This window comes from Accipiter gentilis, chromosome 33 (assembly GCF_929443795.1).
Source record: "Accipiter gentilis chromosome 33, bAccGen1.1, whole genome shotgun sequence".
NCBI classification, from domain to species: domain Eukaryota; kingdom Metazoa; phylum Chordata; class Aves; order Accipitriformes; family Accipitridae; genus Astur; species Astur gentilis.
The window spans coordinates 9,801,318-9,820,554 of record NC_064912.1 but is presented as its reverse complement, the minus strand read 5'-3'; the positions used below and the strand labels follow the sequence as shown (position 1 = coordinate 9,820,554).

General features: G+C 41.9%; 1 long non-coding RNA gene across 1 annotated transcript; it reads left to right on the top strand.

Moving 5' to 3' along the window:
- The first annotated feature begins 12,808 nt into the window (after positions 1-12,808).
- On the top strand, positions 12,809-18,984 carry LOC126034256 (uncharacterized). The gene is made up of 3 exons (XR_007504565.1): positions 12,809-13,154; positions 14,827-14,927; positions 16,485-18,984. It is a non-coding gene; the product is annotated as an uncharacterized LOC126034256 (long non-coding RNA).
- Positions 18,985-19,237: the final 253 nt, after the last annotated feature.

Below are 19,237 nucleotides of genomic sequence, written 5' to 3'. Positions count from 1 at the left end.
GAATTTGACTTCACCAAAGGAGAAGCACACAGAAGCATATGGGAATTTCTACGCTATATGGCAGTACATGGGCCAGTTGGGTTTCCCGCACTAAACTCAAGTGAGCTTTGTGTTAACAAAAATGATACCGCTGGGCTGACTGGTATACTACAGGTTAAATGCACCAAGAAGCTATATTTGCCAGTCCAAACCATAAAACTACCTTGAAGTGGTGGCTGAGCTTTACTACAACCTTCTTCACAGGCCTCATTTTCACCCACAAATCATTTCTGCACCTTAAAATTTCAGTTTCACTTTTTGGGTTGAGTCCAGTCCAGATTTCAGTAAATTATTATCTTTATGCTGCAATCTCATCCAATGTTGAAAACACTTGGAATGGAAGAGAAAAAGAGAGCGGATACTGCATGGAAAGGACTCTTCTATTCAGGAGATGGAAAAAGAGTTTTGAGCCAACTTTTAAGAGAATGGTATGCTAGTTTGGGTGCAGCCTGGCCTGCCTCCGCAAAGGGCCTTACCTGAGAGTGAATGCACCAACTCTGGACTGGTATGTACTGCTCTGTGCTGTCACAGAAATGGGCATTATGTAACTGATGGTTCAATTGTTCTGAAACGTTTATCACTAAAGTAGAAGACAAAGACAGAGTGCATGTGTGTGCTTGTGCATACGGGTACCTGTCTTTCAAAGCTGTTAGAAGAGGCAGGATTTAAGGTGCTCAGTGACATCCTGTATCTTGACGAATTATTCATCCACATTTGTAAAGCTCCCTTAACAAGTGTGTCCCTGAGCACCCTCTAATGAAAGTAAATTGAACTAAATCACATAATCAGCTAAAAGCAAGGGCTATAGAATATCAGGAAAAATGAAACATAGTTACAGTAATACTAAAAAAATAGCCATGAACTATGGGGATTTTTTCCATTCATATGTTAGATTAAATAAACTCAGCCATAGAATTTTTCAGCTTTCTTACCCCTGAAGTATTCCTGTCCCCTAGCCAGCAGAACACCAGAAGCAAGGAATTAAAAAAGCCCATTCATATATCACTAAATTATTAGCTCTGAAAGACTAGCAAAGAATAGCAGCCATTTTTTTCTACCTCAAGTAATTTTTACACACATAGTATGCAGTAGATTTTAGCTTTTCCTAACAATAGTGGAAAAAGCAGTGATATCAGGGGTTTCAGCTAACTCACTGCAGACATCAGTCTTTGCCTGACTGGCAGAGATTAAAATTAAGAATGGAAATATTGGGGGAGATACTGTTCTGTAGTAAAAAGCAGAACAGACGTATCTTCACCTTTCAAGAGCTACTAAGAAGGGTAAGATTTGCCATAAGGGAGCACTGATGACCCTGTCACCAACTGCTTTCCCAGATGTGGAACAGAAGATCATTCTAATAATTGCATGAGTTCCTGCCAGCAAACACTGCCTTCTGCAGAGTGATGCTGCTGTGTTCAGATGGGGTTTCACATAAAAGAGCAAGAGCTTCCAGTAGTGAAGGAGAGAAAGCAAACCTGCAGCACCTACCACTTGCAAAACTGTTCAGGTAGAAGTACCCCACTTCATCTAGTGGGGATGAAGAAGAACATGTTTCCTGTTCCAAATTACTACACCTGTGTGTTTCCAGTGACTGCTTTTAAGCATAAGTGATTTCCTACTGTTGATTCAAGAGATCATTGTAGCATAACAATGAAGTTCAGGTCAAAATGCAAGCCACTGGAAGCAGAAGCTGGAAGGCAGTAAAAAATCAGCAGATCCAGTCATTATGACCAGTTGAAAGAATGCAAGGATAACAGAGCCACCACGAATAATGTCTGCTCTATCCTGTACTCCCACTGAGGTCCTGGAAGTTCTGCTTCTGCAGAAACAAATACACACATGCTTACATCCATTTCAATGTTGTTTTGACAGTTTCCTTGCACCCATCTCAGTGAGGAAAACCTTCTAAATTTGCATATTGAAATCTATTTTCTCGTGTAACTCTTCAATCACGGTTTATATCAGAAGTTGAAGTCGATGCTTCCACACAAGTATCATTCTGCAGATGTTGCTGTTCCTCCGCTACTCCATAAAGCTAAACTCTTTTTCCCCTGTGTGATGCCCCCTTGACAGTCTTCCCTCTGCAGTGATATCTTCCAGGAGATAATTGATACAGACGGGGTTGCAGGTCACAGTACAGCTATCAGACATGCAGAATTCACAAGTGATCTGAAACCCATAGCTGAAGAGGTGGTGGAAAGTAGGAGCATGGAGAATTGACCAGGGTGCCTTTTCATTCCTTGTACCAGAGCCCCTGCCAGCCAATTTGAAACTCTCTATAGTTTGCCTTTAAAGTCAAGTCAGAGCTGAAGCTGGAATACAAAGACACGAGCAAGTCCAAATAGAGGACAGATCGGCTTCTACAAGATCATACCAGTTCAACTACAGTTATCAGCAGCAATCACAGGCTGAAGATTAGGACTTGAATCAGACTAAAATATGCAAACAGTCTCTTCATGTTGTAACACCTGTGAAAGCAGTGCATCATTAACATTTCCAACACAACCTTCCATCCAATCACCTTTTTCTACTTTCTCCTTCTCTCTTACAAGTATAAATATTGTAGAATAGAAAGTAGTGGATCCTATTAAAAAAATGGAAGCGTACTTCTGTCTCTGTATTGGTTTTAGAACTTTGATGAGCAACAGGAGAGATGGGAAGATCAAAAGATAAGCAGATGGTGTGATGCAGTTTGAAAATTTGGAAAAGGTTAATCTTGTAGCTCTGTAATGGGCTGTGATAGCACAGGAAAAAAAAGCAGGGAGGGTAATTCAGTTCAGTTTGGAAGAAGAGAGTATGAAAGGAAAGAAGAGCTTTGCGGAAACAGCATAAAGCTAGTAACAAACATTTGTTCTATTTTTTAATTTAAAAAAAAAATGCATAGCTCTCCAGTCCAAGCATCTGAGGAATTCATATGCAGTCACCACTGAGATAAAGCAGAGGTCCTTCATCCACATAAGTACAATACTGAAGAATACAAGTGAGTAGCAAGATTTCTCATGGAACCCCACAAGCAACACTGGGAGGAACAGATGGGCAATTCTCCAGCACTCCACACAAGTATCCTTCCATAAAATAAGCAATTTAATTTTTACCTTTTTGTTAGGGGGGCAAAATCTGTTGCTTGCAATTGATAGTGATGTACTGCCAGATCCTCCCGTAACTGACACATTATGCCACAATGCAGCAAAGCTATTGCTTGTATAAATAAACTAAAATAAACAAGTGCCAGCAAGACACAAACAAGCTGGATCTTCAGATACATTTTAGCTTTAAATTGACACCAGCATGTTGCTCTGCACATTAATACCTAATCATTGTGGTAATTATCTTCCTCCAAGGGCCTAAAATTAGAAGCAAACACTACCTACCAAATGTTGTTTTCACACAGGACTGCTACTCTGTCTCCGCTGTTTATCTTCCTGTAGTGAGATTTTAAAGTTTTCTCTAACCTCATAGCAGAAATCCCAGAGGGCTTTTTGGAGCACAAGAAATACAGAACAGACTGAACTGTCTGATGGAAAGGTGATATGCAATGTACTGAAGCAGGTTTTCTAGAGCCCCTTGTCTCCCTTGATTGGCAAGCTGGTGAAAAGTATACCACAAGCAGACTTAACTTTAAATCAAACTTGTCTGCTCAAGCAGAAACACCATTGGCTTTAATCATTATGTGACTCTCTCAACTTCTGTTTCCATCTTTGCTTGGTGGTGTTAGAACCTACACCATTAGTACAAACAGCTATTTACTTTAGCCTATCATTTCATAATAGTTATGATGTTGGCATAGTTTCAACATACACCTCAGGTTTTAGTGACACATGCTGTATCACCCTCTCTAGGCCCACTAGGCCAAAACTAAGGAAAAAAACTGCCATAGACCACGCACTTTGGTAGGGATCGTCTTTGTTTTGATTTGTTTTAAACAAAACTCTCACCTTGCCTTTGCTACAAACAAAGTCAGGCAGAGGGGGAAAAAACACTCCAGCTAGCAAAGTTGGGAGCAGAAGATCTGCTGTTTAAAGCCTGTAGTAACTGCTTTTAATATTTTCAACAGTCTGGAGTTAATCTTTTGCACAAATAACTATTCTGTGTGCAAGAAGAATATCAGGTATTACTCAAACTGGATGACTTCAGTATTTCAAGATAACCGTTATAGACTATTTTAGAGAGTAGTCTTGCAGAGCAGCTTTCTAGAGGGTTGTTTTCCCCTCACCGGCAGATAGGGATGCTCATAGCTTATTTCCAGAATTCTGTATAGGACAATCACCACAGTCTCCATATGAATTATGAACGGGAGAGAAAAAGTCTAAAAGATGAGCCCAGTCATGATTTGCAAAACACATTTTCTGTTGTGTTGGAGTGTAGGCCAGCTCCCAGACTCACTGCCTCTAGACTTCTGTCTGCTTAATCTTTTTAGAAGTGCCAGTATTTACACTGCTTTACCACCCACAGGTCCAAATTACATACCAATGTTGAAGTGCAACAAAAACATGGTCTCTTACATGAACAAGAAACAATCCAAGCCAAAAAGAATTTACACTCAAAAGACACAAGAGCAGAGGGAAAGAAGCGTCTTGCCCATGCAATTCTAATTTTACAAATTTCTAGTCCAGTTTGCTCTACAGGTACACTGACCTTTTCTGCCTTTTTTATTGCAGGAGGTTTATGCACCTGCAGTCCAATGTCAGATGGCACTGGCATCAGGATAGAAGTCTCCTCTTCCATTTTGGAGGGGAAAAAAAAAAATATAAAATTCTTACACTAGTACCCACTGGACAGACCCTCTGCATCAGTCAAACATCTAACAGAACCTGTGGGGAGGAGTGATTCAGATATCCTTCTTGTCAGGACAAGCACCAGAGCAATGGCCTCATACAATCCCACCTGTATTCATGTTGGGTACAGTGCTGCTCAAGTATGCTAGAAAGTTGGACTGGAGGTCAGAGGAGGGAGGGAGAGGACACACCAGATTTAAAGGGCTGGATAAGGAGGTTAGCTAGAAGCCTAAATGGGAAGCCTGTATCTCTGGGCTGATAAGCAGTAACAACAATAAATACAGATATTGGTGTAAGCACCAGAGAAAAGGAAGCGGTGATTTGTTTACTGTGATTCGTTACACTTAAATACCAAGGCAAAAAGGCTCTTTCTACAGAACACTTTAGGTGGGCAGAATGCAGAAGAAATGGATGAAGTTAATGGAAAAATTAGGACAAACAGAAGAAACCTATGGGTAATTATATATCACATAGGCAAGAAAATTTAGAGGTGGAATAGAAAAGTAGTGCAAGTGTTTTGTTTGGGTTTTTTTTCAAGGCAGACTGTAGGTAAAACACTCTCTAGCTGTCCATCCCCTCCCCAAAACAGGTAGCTTGGAACAGTCTCACATGGGCAGAAGATGACCTGTGGGCTGTTTGCCCTCTCTCACTTTTCAAAAACTTTAGAAAATCATATTCCCAGACTTCCTCATCCAGAGATCATCAGCTCACAGCCATGATGTTGACGGTTTTTCTCAGATGAATTAAGAGATGCAGGATAGGTCCAGTTCTGGTCCTGCTTTACGTAAAGGATATCAGAAACATTCCCTTTGAAATGCAGAGGAGACACAGTGGAGTAACATCAGAGCCTTTTGTTTTCAGATTCCTAGCAACAATCCCACATATTCCCCTTTTCCATACAGCCTTCTCTCTTTTTGGCCCTCCTAGGCACAAAACTACTTAAAGACATAGTCTGAGCTGTGATAAAAATCACTAACCATGTGAACAAAATGTTCAGTTAAAAACAACGCAAATGTTAAGAGCTTGACCTAAATTAATTAGTCACTTCTTCCATTTCAAATCTGCATTTAAATATGTAAACATTGCAGCACTCAAAGATTTATCTGATATAAAATGAGAACATCAGCAATTTCCTTCTAGAGGGGCAGCTGTTAAAGGCATTCTTGTGATTCTTCACAGATGTTCCCCTCCCAGTATATTTAAAGCGGAATTTCTACCTCAGTTCTGAAAATCCACATTCTCATACCAAAATGCAGGCAGCTGATATAGGCTATGAGCACATTTCGTGATACCTGCACAAACAGCCAGGAACTAAAGAAGAAAGGACTTTTGCATCCACATATATCCACAGGAGGTTCCCAACATGCTGTAGAGTGGGGTATAGCGCACCTTGGCTTTTATAGTTTTTCTGATGTAACTAAGGAGAGAACTAATTGATCATCTCCATACAGACTGAAGATTCTGGGATTCATTACCCGTATTACAAAAACACCATGAGGTCTCAGAGCACAGGGTCTCCTTGCTCTGAGCATTGCAGTCTTTCACTAAGAGCATGCACCTGCCTCAGGGAGCTTCCAGGATAAAGAGATAATAAGGTTAAAGGCTAGCAGTGTCCCTGGCACACCGGCACAGGGGAAAGGGACACATTCTTGCAGATTTCAGATTGTGCTCTTATCAGAGCCATTGCTACTTAACACACAGCAAAGGCAGCAGCAAGCAGCCCGTCCCTTTCTGCTCTTACAGTCTAAACAAGAGAAAACAATGACATTTTGAAATATGATAGAATAAAAGGGGGGGGGGGGGGGAATCTTCTTCCTGAGAGTCCAAAATCAAGGACAAGAGACAAAGGGAGAATGTGAAAACCTCTCCAAAGCTTCCCCTAAAATAAAAATCAGCTTGAAGCAGAGCACTGCCAAAAACAACAAACGGCAGTCTCACAGGCTTCCCCTAAGTCAGCTCCATCACAGGCTGGGGGCAAAATCAGAGGGGCACCACACTCTTCAAGTGTCCAGTTTATCTTGCAGGACATCTGTCACTCACAGACTCCCTGAAGCCACAGACAGGGGGAACCCTTCCAGGCAGGTCAAAAGAACCAGGACAAGGAGCTAGAGTGTCCTAAACAAAGCAAACAGCACTTGAAAATATCTGCTTCTCAGCAGTTCTAGGGTCCGATTCACCTGCAGTGATATTTATAAGGAATACAATTATTTAAAATTAATGACAGGCAGTGAGCAGAGACCAGGCAGCGCAGCTTTGAGAGAAAAGAATCCAAAAGATCATTTTGTTAGCTTATCTTTGCCTTACCAGCTCCCAAGCACCACAGCAGTCAGAATAGGAGCTAGGTAAGGCATCAAGACAGAAACATGGGCAGGTAAAACTACTACTAATCTGAGAAAAATAAGAACATGCATTTCCTAAAGGGAAGTTCAGGAATGAAAAATGAGTGTCTGTTGTAGCGCAAATCAGATTTTCTATAACCTCCTATGCAGCTATAACCAAAGCAGCCTGGAGCAGACTGTCCCATTTGGTCTCCCACAGGTGTCTGGAGCAAGTAGATGAGGGACAGAAGTGAGACCAGAAGCAGATTGGGGAAATGTTGCGGAGGATCCACAGGAGACATCACACACAGCCCAATGTGATCAAGTGAAGCCCATTTACTACAACTTTTAGCACAGTTATATACCTTATGCGCTTGTGCACGCGCCTTATACAATACTCTAATTAGTACAATACCCCGTTTCACGCGACAGTATCTTATCCTCTATTGGCTGTGCAAGCTTCTTCACAAGGTGTCCAGCAGTTACTTATCTCATTCTTCGGCATCCAAGAGTTGTTTGTCAGGCTCTTCTTATCTTCCTTTTCCCAGCGTACAAGGACACAGTGTCCTTGTCTGCTTCAGCACTCTGTAAACTTATGCTTCGTTCCCAGCTAAAGGCTGGATTGCTCACATGCCCTCGCCCAGCCAAGAAATCCTCAACAGTAACACATGGCAAAACTTCTCTGATGTGGGCAAACAGGACAAAGCGTCATAAGAAGTCAGCATAAAGAGCACTGTGAGACCACAGTTCTGGGCTCAGAGAACCAAAGTGTCAAGAGATTTATTTAGGTACCCGAAAATGCAACTAAGTATTTATTAGATATTTTGCAGTATGTAATTCTGTAATTTTTATTAAAACCCTGTGAAGTAACACCCTTGCTTGCCTAAATCCTTTTAGAAATTTCATCTCTTAGGCACTGAAATACCTCTAAACATTGGCCTTCAGTGCTGTAGGAAGCCAAGTTACAGAGAAAGATAGCAGCCTGCTCTTATTTCAAGGGAGATTAAGAAAATGTCAGTGTGAAACAGCAGAGCATCCAGCTAAAATGATGATCACCACTGGGCTAACCATGTACTAGAAGCCTCTTACTCTCTTATAATGAGAAAAAAGAAAAGAAAAAGTGAGCAAATAAGGGTCAGTTAGGTGTCTAATTCAGCTGCCAGCAAGGACAAATACCTGTATTCAAGATTAAGTCATTAAATTTATTGAATATTCATGTTTAATGAAGTAGAGGGTAAATCTCTTGTGTTTTTATTTAGGGCTTTGTGATGTACATACAAATCCAATTCAGTACTGATGATATTAATCACCCCATCTTCCCTCAAGACCTATGGGTAGCTGTTGTCATTTCACATAGTTATTAGCAGTAGTATGTCTGTTTCTTGCTCTTTCTCCCTTCTGCAGTGCTGCAGTTCTGTAATGTACCTTGTGGAAACGGAGAGAAGAGATTTGTTTTGTCTTTTCCACAATACCTGAACTGCTCCATACACACAGGTGTCAGCCATGGATCCGAAGCTCCATGAACAAAAGTGCTAGTTCATAAGAGCTGGAAGTTACCAGACAGACAAATGGAAGCTCATTCCCAAAGCACCGTCTCTTTTTTGATCATCTTCTACCCTGGCGCTTACCAGAAATGAAAGGCATTGAAAGCAAAATTGTCACTTTCCAAAATCCATCCATAGTATAAAAAGTGAAATTCATGGCCTTATCTCCCATCCTTCAGTCAGTGCTCACTGCTCAGAACCACCACGGCATCACTTACTCCATTCTCACACCTGGGCCACAGAGAGGCAATAAAAAATTTTACTGAGGAGGAAAGTAAAAATACAAACACAATCACAGACAAGATTTATACGGCTATAAACATGAAAAGTAACATGTCAATATGTTTTTTAAAAAACTCATTTACTTTGTGAAGTTCTGACTTTATTGTATATCAGCAATTCCACATCTGCTCACCATGACTTATCACTGCTGGACTGCGCTTTGTATGAGCACACATAGCTGCATGAATCCTTATTAATATAAGCTTACAATCCTTACAGAGCTTGTTTTAGAGCTGAAACTTACTAGTGAAAATTGATCTGTCCTTCACTTACACCAGAAAGAAAGACAGAGTCCCCCATCCTTGTACTCCGCAATTGCACCAAGCCTCCCCAAGGATAACAGTACATACAGCTGGAGTGCAGAATAGAAGGAAGCACGATTTCTGATTTTAAATGCCTAAGCAAGTTTGCATCCAATTTTCATGCTTATTAAAACAAAATAATTTTTCTCTCTGCACATAAAGGGCTTTGCTCCTCTAGTGACACAGAGAGGGCTGTTTCACATGGGCTGGGAATCACAGGTGCTGGTTAAACTTTATCAGGCCTGTCTGCAGAGCAGAAAACAAACCACCCAGGCCCCAAGCCTGCAGATGTGCACTTAATGTACTCTTGAGTTCATCTGCTAAGAGAAATCATCCATGTCTGTCACACAACACATGTATTGAGGAAAGGGGAGAGGAGAGCCTGGGCAGCATCCTGTCCCCTCCTTCCAGAAGGAGCAAGCCCTACGGTACAGAACGGAGCACATGAACATGCTTCCTAATGACTGCTGTGGAAAACACTTTAATGCAGCAAAGACTAGAGACCATAGAAACAAAATAGTTCCTTTTCATGTGTTTCACTTAAGCCCCTATTAGTTTCCTTTGTGCCAGAAAGTAGGAAGGCTTGGAGTGGGAATTTGTCAATGGTTTACCACAAACCCTACGCTTTTAAAAAAAAACAACCAAAATCATGTAGAGCTAGACTCAGTGTGATGAGAGACCTGTGAAGAAACTAGAGTCTTCGTGATGGTAATTTAATTAGTATTGATAAAAATGAGAATTAAAGGAGAAATCAATCTGCTGACTTCCAGAGGCAGGCAGTAAAAAACAGGTTTATCTTTCACTGTTTATTGAGCTCTTACATAGGATAAATTCAATAATGGTCTGGTGGGTGTTTATGTATATGATAATACATCATGGGACTTAAAGTAAGCATAGTCTTAGACTATGAAGGTAACAAATAAGACTTCAGACAGCATCATGCTGCTAAGCTCAAATATTCCCAGAAAGACAGTGGGAGAGGAGGGGGGAGAACAAGGAAAAAGTGACACCTAAACAGAGTAAATAATGCAACCATCTTGATCCCAGTAATAGCAAACAGTTAAAAGTGATAATGGAAGTTACTGGAGTAAAGCAACAACATATCAAATATAGACAGAAAGCAATTACAAAAGGTATAATAGAAAACTGAAAGGACAAAGCTAGCTGATGTAAAAAGCTCACAAAAGCTCTGTAAAACATTCAAGGGGAAAAAGTTGCACTTGCTAATAATAATCCATGAAGGACCAGGGAATGCTAATTAGCATAGAGCTGCTTTTCATTTGTACAAGGACGTATGGGCCTGTTCCAGGTTTAAATAAATGACAGAGACTAAACTCGTTAGTGTTCTTTTAAAAGTAAAACAAAATTTCAGAGTTCTGGCATCAGTCAATAACGCACCAGAAATAGATTTACTGGATTTTAAGAGACTTTCAGAGATTTTCTAAAGCCACCAGTCTATCTGCAAGGAAAACACGACTTACCACACGTAACGTGAACCCACCACTGAGTGCGATTTGAACCAATGCTGTTGTGGTCAGCTCAGGAAATTTGCTACCTTTCAGGCCTTTTCTACACCACTCATTTTATTGGATCTACCTTTGCAAGAAGCCCAATTTAAATTACTTGCAGACTGGAAAGAACAGAGATACAGATACCATACAACAACAGGGAATACCGAACAGGAGGAAAATTAGACACCAATCATCTCAGGGTTCAATTCCACATTCAGCCTCAGCTTTTCTGGAGGAGTCAGTCCAGAAACCACTTCGACACCTAGTAGGATTTTCAAAGCCACCCTACCTACCAGTACTTAGTCCATGTTTCCTCATCACAGGGCTGAGAAAGGTACTCATTACTTACTAAAATTGCTAATTCTACAGTTGCCCTTTCAGTATCTGAAGAACAAAATTCACACAAAGAACAGCAGCAGGAATCAAGTTGTAGTCTCAGATGAGTGATGCTGAAGGCCCACAGCCTTGCCTTATTTTCACAGTATGGACACATTTGCTGATAGAAAGCAAAATATGTAAGGATAACACCATACACAGTATTGAACTGCTGTACCAGAGGATGGCGTACCAGAGGATGGCATGTTTGCTGTCAGCCTTGACTGAATTAATTTTCTTTTCTTTCTTTCTTCCTTTGGCGAGTTAAAGAAGTTGGCAAGGATCACAGCTATTCTGCTGTGTAAAAAGTAACCTGGTAGGAGGTGGGGAGCCTCGGTCAGTATCTCAGCACATAAAGCAGTAACATTCATTTTAGAGATTTCCTCCTGAAATCCCACCCTCTGTAGGAAGAGAAGCACTGAGCTGGCTGGCATGTTGGGCACTTCACCCTGTTTGGCCCCAAAGAGATCTACAGGCCCAATCTCACACTACGTTATCATTTTTCCCCTACATGTTCTTAATTAAGAAAAAATAAACACTTAGCCCCAATAATCTGATTTATACAACTATGTATCTTCAGTAGTGAATGCAACTCAGCAAATACTGAAAGTCAGATTTTAAAAATAAACACAACAAAGACTACCAACTATGAAGAAACCTGTGTTTCTCCACCCTTGCTAAGAATGCTCATTTCTCTGTTTTAAGATTCAAGTCTTTGTTTTCTTCCTTTTAAGCACATTTTTTTTTTAAATTCTTTATTTAACAACATGGTTGCTTATGCATCAAAAACACTTGTTCTTAGAATCTGACAGCATTCTAATAAAGATGATGCCTTAGAAACTAAGCTGAACCATCTATACAGAAATTGTAAAATTCAATATTAATGATCCATTTCATTCTTAAACAACAGAATTCTGTGCATCACTGATGAGCCAACCAAATATATGTAATATTCATTGTTGCTTTTGATAGAAAAATCAAATAACGTGCAATGCCATCTTTATCCGTAGGACCTTACTCTCATGTCCAACAGAATTCAGTCATCTGCCCACATTTAGCTCAGCAAGCAAATGAATTAATCATTCTTTCACTATTATGCATGCAAAAAAATAGTAAACACTGAGCCTTGAAAGTTTTCTAGTAGGAGTCAACATCTAAGTGTTAGTCCTATTATACATTTATTCTCTGTATTAAGATAAAGTAATTAAAAATGCAACAAGCAGCTTTAACTGACGTTTTCAGTAAGAAACACTGAAAAGGCCAGTCCAACTGGTACTTAAGTCTTGGTTTTAAGAGCACAAGATTGTTGGGAAGTGGCTTGCTGAAAAAGGACATGGGCCTGTAGAAAAGTTGTGCGAGCAGAGTTCTGTGTGAAAGAATGTCAGTTTGAGCAGCAAGACTAGGCCTTGGCCGAAAATAGCTGGCTTTACTGATATTGGGAGAAAAACAACAGCTGGTCTCGCTGTTATCAGGAGAAAGACAGGGACGGTGTGACCTTGGCATAACTTCACAAGTAACTTTTGAAGAAGTTCTCATGAGAAAGTTACTGAACACGCGTAGCTGCCAACCACAAGTGGGTGTGTTTTAGTAATGAATAAACATTAGCAATGTACCAATCGTATTAGGACTAGTAGGCATAATTATCACAAACTGTATAAATATGAGCTATCCGTGCAAATAAAGTTGAATCACTTCTATCACTCATATTGGGTCGACTTATGTGCATTCCTCCGCCGCTCCAACAAATGGCGCCCGAACGGGGACCGAAGAAAGGGGAATTGGAGCGACGGACACTGAGAAGCACCGGTAGCAGCGACCGGGGGGCAAAAGATTAACCGAACGCTGATCGTCTTGGTTGGTGTGTTAACTCTCGTGCCTGGACCGTCCAAAAGGGGTTCGCCGTCAGTGAGGGCTACTGGAAAAAGGCTGCAAAGACTTTTTAACCGAGGTGCCTTAATCAAGGTAGCACCAAGGAGTATCAAGAAGCCGGCCGGCAATGGATCAAGAGGTAGCCCTAAAATTATTACAGTGCTTTTTAGAAAAGCAGGGGGTAAATTGCGTTAAGCAAGTTTTGGGATTAGTTGCTTTAGGTCGTGTTAAGGGATGCTTTAAGAATCCGGATTTATTATTTGAGGAGAGTGAATGGCGTAGATTAGGAGACGTATTATGGGATATGGTAACTGACGATGATAAATCAGCTAAAAAACTAATGAAGCAAGGACAGAAACCTTTCAATTAGTGTGGGTACAGCTTCTGAGCTTAGTACCTGGAATGCTATCGGAACCTCCCTATGGGATGAAATTAGTGACGGGTCTAAAGAAGTTAAAGATCTTGCAACTTTATGGAAATTGATTAAGACAACTCTGTAAAAAATGAAAGCAGATCGTAAAGCGTCTGCGTCTGCTTTTGCTGCTCTCTCTCTCCAACCGCAAGCGAAAGGGAAAAGCGGGGAGAAAAACATAATGCAGCGAGAGAGACTTTTTGGAGCTTGTTTGCCTGCTCTTGTGCCCTTGACTTCTGCTCCACTCCCTGGGACTGCCGATATTAATCAGCCATCCGACAGTTCCTAAGCCTCCCTAACCGTACGATTAAAGGAAACCCTACAGAATCAGGGAGTGAGTAAAAATCTGCCTACGAAAACACAGCCCCCAGATACCACCGTTCAACATGAACAAATTATACCTAGCATACACCCTGATTCAAATAATGCAAACAAGGACTTGTCTACTCTAATAATAGAACAAAAAGAGACAATGTTAGAATTGTTAAAGGAAATGCGGAAAAGAGACGGGGAAACCAACCGCGGAGCCGCCTGTAATAGCCGCTTGTAATAGCCACTGCAGAAGAAAGGCAGAGACATTGGAGGGGTGTAATAAAAGATGCCATTATAGAAGGGACTATGCTCCAAGCATTCCCAGTTATTGCATCAAATGGACAGAAAAAATGGGAGGTGTTTGACTGGAAGGTCATTGAGAAATTAAGGAATGCTGTGAGTCAGTACGGAATCAAATTTGCGTTAACTCACCAAATACTGCAATTCATTTTTTCTGCTGATACGCTGATACCTCAATACTCGCTTTTGAAAATGCTACTGAAAAGACACGCAAAGCATTGTGTAGTTTGACGAAAAATTCAGACGTCGTTGATATGATAGAATACACGGATCGATCAGTGGACTCACAGAAAGTAGCCTATGCTGCCACAGCTCTCCAAGGAGCTACAAAGAAACACAAGGCCAGTAAGACACCCTTGGTCAAGTGTTCTAACTGTGGCAAACGCGGACGCATTAGGAGCAAATGTACAGGTACCGTTAACAGTAAGTGCTGCAACAAGTGTAAGAAAGATAACCATACCACCAAGAATACAGGAAGAAGGGAAACTTTACACCGACTGCGAAGGCCCCTCACGCGGCGACACGAATGCAAGGGGCTTGAGCTGCCAGCCCTCAGGCAGCCTCGCAACCACCAGATCCGCCACCGCAGGAAGCTCCGGAGTGGATGTGGAAACCGCAGTCAACATAAAGGGACCATTGGGGTTTGGACTTAGTGCATTTTTAATGGGGCAATCTTCAACAGCTCTAGAAGGAATTCTGGTGCTCCCAGGGCTTATTGATGCAGATTATTGTGGGACTGTGAAAATTATGATTCATGTTGTAATCCCTCCTGTTTCTATTCCTAAAGGTACCAGAATAGCACAATTAGTTCCATTCAGGTCGTGTGTTCCGAACCCGGGTGAAGTACAACGTGGAGATGGTGGATTCGGCTCCACAGGGAAACCGCAGGTATACTTTGCCATGGACACAACAAGAGGTAAACCAGAAAAGGTAGTGCAATTGGAAGGGCCCAATGGAGTTGTCGTCAAGAAACCAATGACAATCAATACAGGAGCTGATGTTACGATTATTTTATGATGCATTTGGCCTCCATCATGGCCATCGATCAATCCGAATTTTGGTATTGCTGGGATAGGGGGCACACAAGCCACCTTAGTAAGTCAGCTACCGATTACATTTGTGTTCCCCGATGGTGAACACTTTACGACGTGTCCGTATGTCATGACTACCCCAACTGAATTGTTTGGCCTCGTAGGCCATGATTTATTGAGCCAAATGAAGGCAATGTTAGTGACGCATCCTTTTTAGGAGCGGTCACTGAGGGGTAGCCAATTCTGAAAATTAACTGGAAAACAGATGAGCCTGTTTGGATTGATCAGTAGCTGCTAAATTCTGAAAGGCTGCTAAAAATACAAGGGTTAGTTGAAGACCAATTGAGAGCGGGACATGTTGTCCCTTCTACTAGTCCATGGAATACATCAATATTTACCATTCCCAAGAAAAGTGGGAAATGGAGACTGTTACATGATCTCAGAGCTGTGAATGCGGTGATGGACAGTATGGGAGCCCTGCAGCCAGGTTTGCCATCTCCAGTTATGCTTCCAGAAGAATGGGATTTGTTAATTATAAATTTAAAAGATTGCACCCAGATGGCGCTGAACGGTTCGCCTTTTCGGTAACATCAATTAACAAGGCAGAACCCTATAAGAGATACCATTGGGTTGTGTTACCGCAATGAATGCGCAATTCCCCCACGATGCGTCAGGTGTATGTGGCCTGGGCATCAGAGCCTGTAAGAAAGCGGTTCCCTCAGTAACTTGCCACAGGATGAGATTTTAACTCAATTCAGGACATCTTAAGCCATCGCGGAGTAATAATCACTCCTGAAAAGGTGCAAGAGGCAGCACCTTGGAAGTATTTGGGGTGGCACATAGATGTAAGCAGTGTTAAACCTCAGAAGGTTCAAATAACATGAGAAATTTCAACGTTACATGATGTCCAGAAGCTTGTGGGAGATATCCAGTGGGTGCGGAATCTTTGCGGTATCACTAATTGCGATATGACCCCTCTGGTAGAACTCTTGGGTATGAGAACACTGTGCAGATGAGAAACGGGAAATGACAGAGCTGACCAATTGGTTGCAGCGCCACGGAAGCCTCCTCCAGGGAATCGTTTTCAACAAAGCACGGCAATCACATGCGCTCTTGCACCAACCCGCTAGGATGTTAGCAAAGCAATTTGACTTACCACTTACTGACGCCCAAGGTATCTTTAAAGCATGCCCTGATTGTCAAGAGGAGGGGCTCGGCTTGGGCCGTGGGGTTAACCGATGAGGTCTTTTGCCATTGCAGTTGTGGCAAATGGATGTCACCCATGTCACGTGGTTTGGTGCAAAGCGTTCTGTGCACGTGTGTATTGATACCTATCCTGCTGCCATGTGGGCCACGGCATGAACTGGAGAAAAGGCCTTACGTATTGAATGACATCTTCATGCTTCTTTTGCAGTACTGGGTGTGCCTAAAGAAATTAAGACGGACAACGGCCCAGCCTATGGTTCTACATGATTTGCTCGATTTTGTAATTTGTGGGGAATTCATCATGGTACTGGTATTCCACATCTTCCCACAGGACAGGCTATTGTCGGATGGGCCAACCAAACCCTAAAAGAACATGCTGCAAAAACAAAAAGGGGGGAACCCAGGGCTTACTCCCAGAGGAACGATTGGCCAAAGCCTTATTTGTGCTAAATTACCTTAGATTGACAGGTGATCACAAAGACCCACCAATGGTAGTGCATCATGTTCTTTTACAGGCAGAAAGGACGCAACAAAGTACAGGAATCATTGTAATGTATAAGGACCCAGAATCCGGGAAATGGTGCGGATCAGCAGAAGTAAAACTTACTGGGAGATCCTGGCTAAGTGGGTCAAGCCATGGCTTCGCACTGATGCTGGACCCAGAATTGTCCCAATGGCAACTGGCACGGCACTGGCGGGTGCTGAAGCCACTGATCCGACAGATTCTAACTAATAGAGTATTACTAGCGGACACTGAGTCCTTCAGACAGGTTTTTAGAACAGCGTGCCTTATTGTATATAGAACTTGCTTTAGGTAAAAAGTGTGTTAAGCATAATTTGATTAAACATAGCGTGATTACGGGAAGACAGTGTGGGGTAAATGTAAAAGTTAGTTAAAGCCAAAATTAGGGGTAAGGTCTATTTCCATTAATAACCTGGGAACGGGTTTGATTGTGTTTCCACAGATACAGGCCCACGATGGACTCCTGTTCGGTGTGCACGACCATCATCATCTGGAGCATCATAGATGATGTGGCAATATGAATACCACCTCAGCCAAAAACTAATGTATAGGTCACCTTGGCTAACATAACAGGTCAAGATTCTCTGTGCATCGCAACTGTATCGTAAAGCCCACGAACCAATTAGACAAGATGGCTATGACTCGTGCAGCGCGCCTGGCCAGCAAGCACATGCGTCATAGATTGCAACCGAGGCGGACTTTTGGCACCCGCTGGCCACGTGTGCTAAAACCCGTTCCTCTGCAAATGTATAAATACCGGGATTTTCCGAAGAACATCGGGCTGGTGTACGGTGAGGCCATCGTTGCCTCTGTGGGGACGCCCACGGAAAGCTGGCACCTACCGATTGCTGGGCTGAGTTCGTGGAGCAAGATGGCACAAGAAGGTATGGATGGTTCATTTTCCTCATAGTCCTCATGGTCTGGGTCATTAGGGGTAACAGGTTGGGTCAAAGAATTATGGGCATTATTGTAGTTACTGTGATTGTAGCTATTGTAATAGTTTTACCTTGTTCAGCTTATTAAGGAAAATGGCATCCCAAGTTATTAAGCAAGCCTGGATTGCTCAAAAACAAAAAGAGGGAGAAAGATTTAAACAGAGACCTACAGTGGATTCAACCTTGTTTTGGTATTACAAATACAGACTTACAGCCGCTGCTGGATTTATTGAGGGGCAGCGATAGCTTAACTTCTACAAGACAACTAAGTGCACCGGGATGGCAAGCCTTGGCAGCAATTGGACAAAAAAAAGAAGTCACATCATCCATGTCTGGCAGATACGTTCCTGATTTACCCATAAATTTGAAACCTTATGCTGAGATTGATATGGAACACACTGACTGTTGTAAGCAGCATGACAGTGACACTGGTGATTGATCCACATCGGTTAACGCCATGGGACAGTAAGAATGTTTGGGTGTCACTAGCTAAAGCTATTAATCAAATCTGTTTTTGTGTGCTTATGTATTTTATTAGGTATAATGTTGTTTTTACTGTGCTTAATTAGTTGTGTTCACAGATCTTTGCAAAGGGCAATACAGCAGGTGTTAAAATTTTACCTCAATCTATTCACAAACAGATAAATTGGCTGAAGAAACATACACAAAGATCCAGCAAGAAACTAATTGGTTTGATGGGGTGTTACAGTCAATATTCGGTGGGATAACACCATGGCTAATGTCATTGATTAAGGAAGCCTTACGATGGCTGGGTATATTGAAATTAATCTGTGTAATAGTTAGAATTATGTATGGGTACATGATGAGAGGAGTCTCAAAGCTGACATACCAAGCTCTACTCGCACAAAAAGAAAAAGGGGGAATTGTTGGGAAGTGGCTTGCTGAAAAAGGACATGGGCCTGTGGAAAAGTTGTGTGAGCAGAGTTCTGTGTGAAAGAACGTCAGTTTGAGCAGCAAGACTAGGCCTTGGCCGAAAATAGCTGGCTTTACTGATATTGGGAGAAAAACAACAGCTGGTCTCGCTGTTATCAGGAGAAAGACAGGGATGGTGTGACCTTGGCATAACTTCACAAGTAACTTTTGAAGAAGTTCTCATGAGAAAGTTACTGAACACGCGTAGCTGCCAACCACAAGTGGGTGTGTTTTAGTAATGAATAAACATTAGCAATGTACCAATCGTATTAGGACTAGTAGGCATAATTATCACAAACTGTATAAATATGAGCTATCCGTGCAAATAAAGTTGAATCACTTCTATCACTCATATTGGGTCGACTTATGTGCATTCCTCCGCCGCTCCAACACAAGATCAATTGCAAGCCTTAGATATGCAGAGCAAATGATGCCTAAATATTCAACGCAGGAGAGTACAGAAGGTAATCCTAAACCAAATCCACAATTTCTGCACTGAAAAGCACTGTAATGCAGTCACGCTGTATACAGGAGATCCGCTAGAGCTACCTGCTGTTACACCAACAAGGC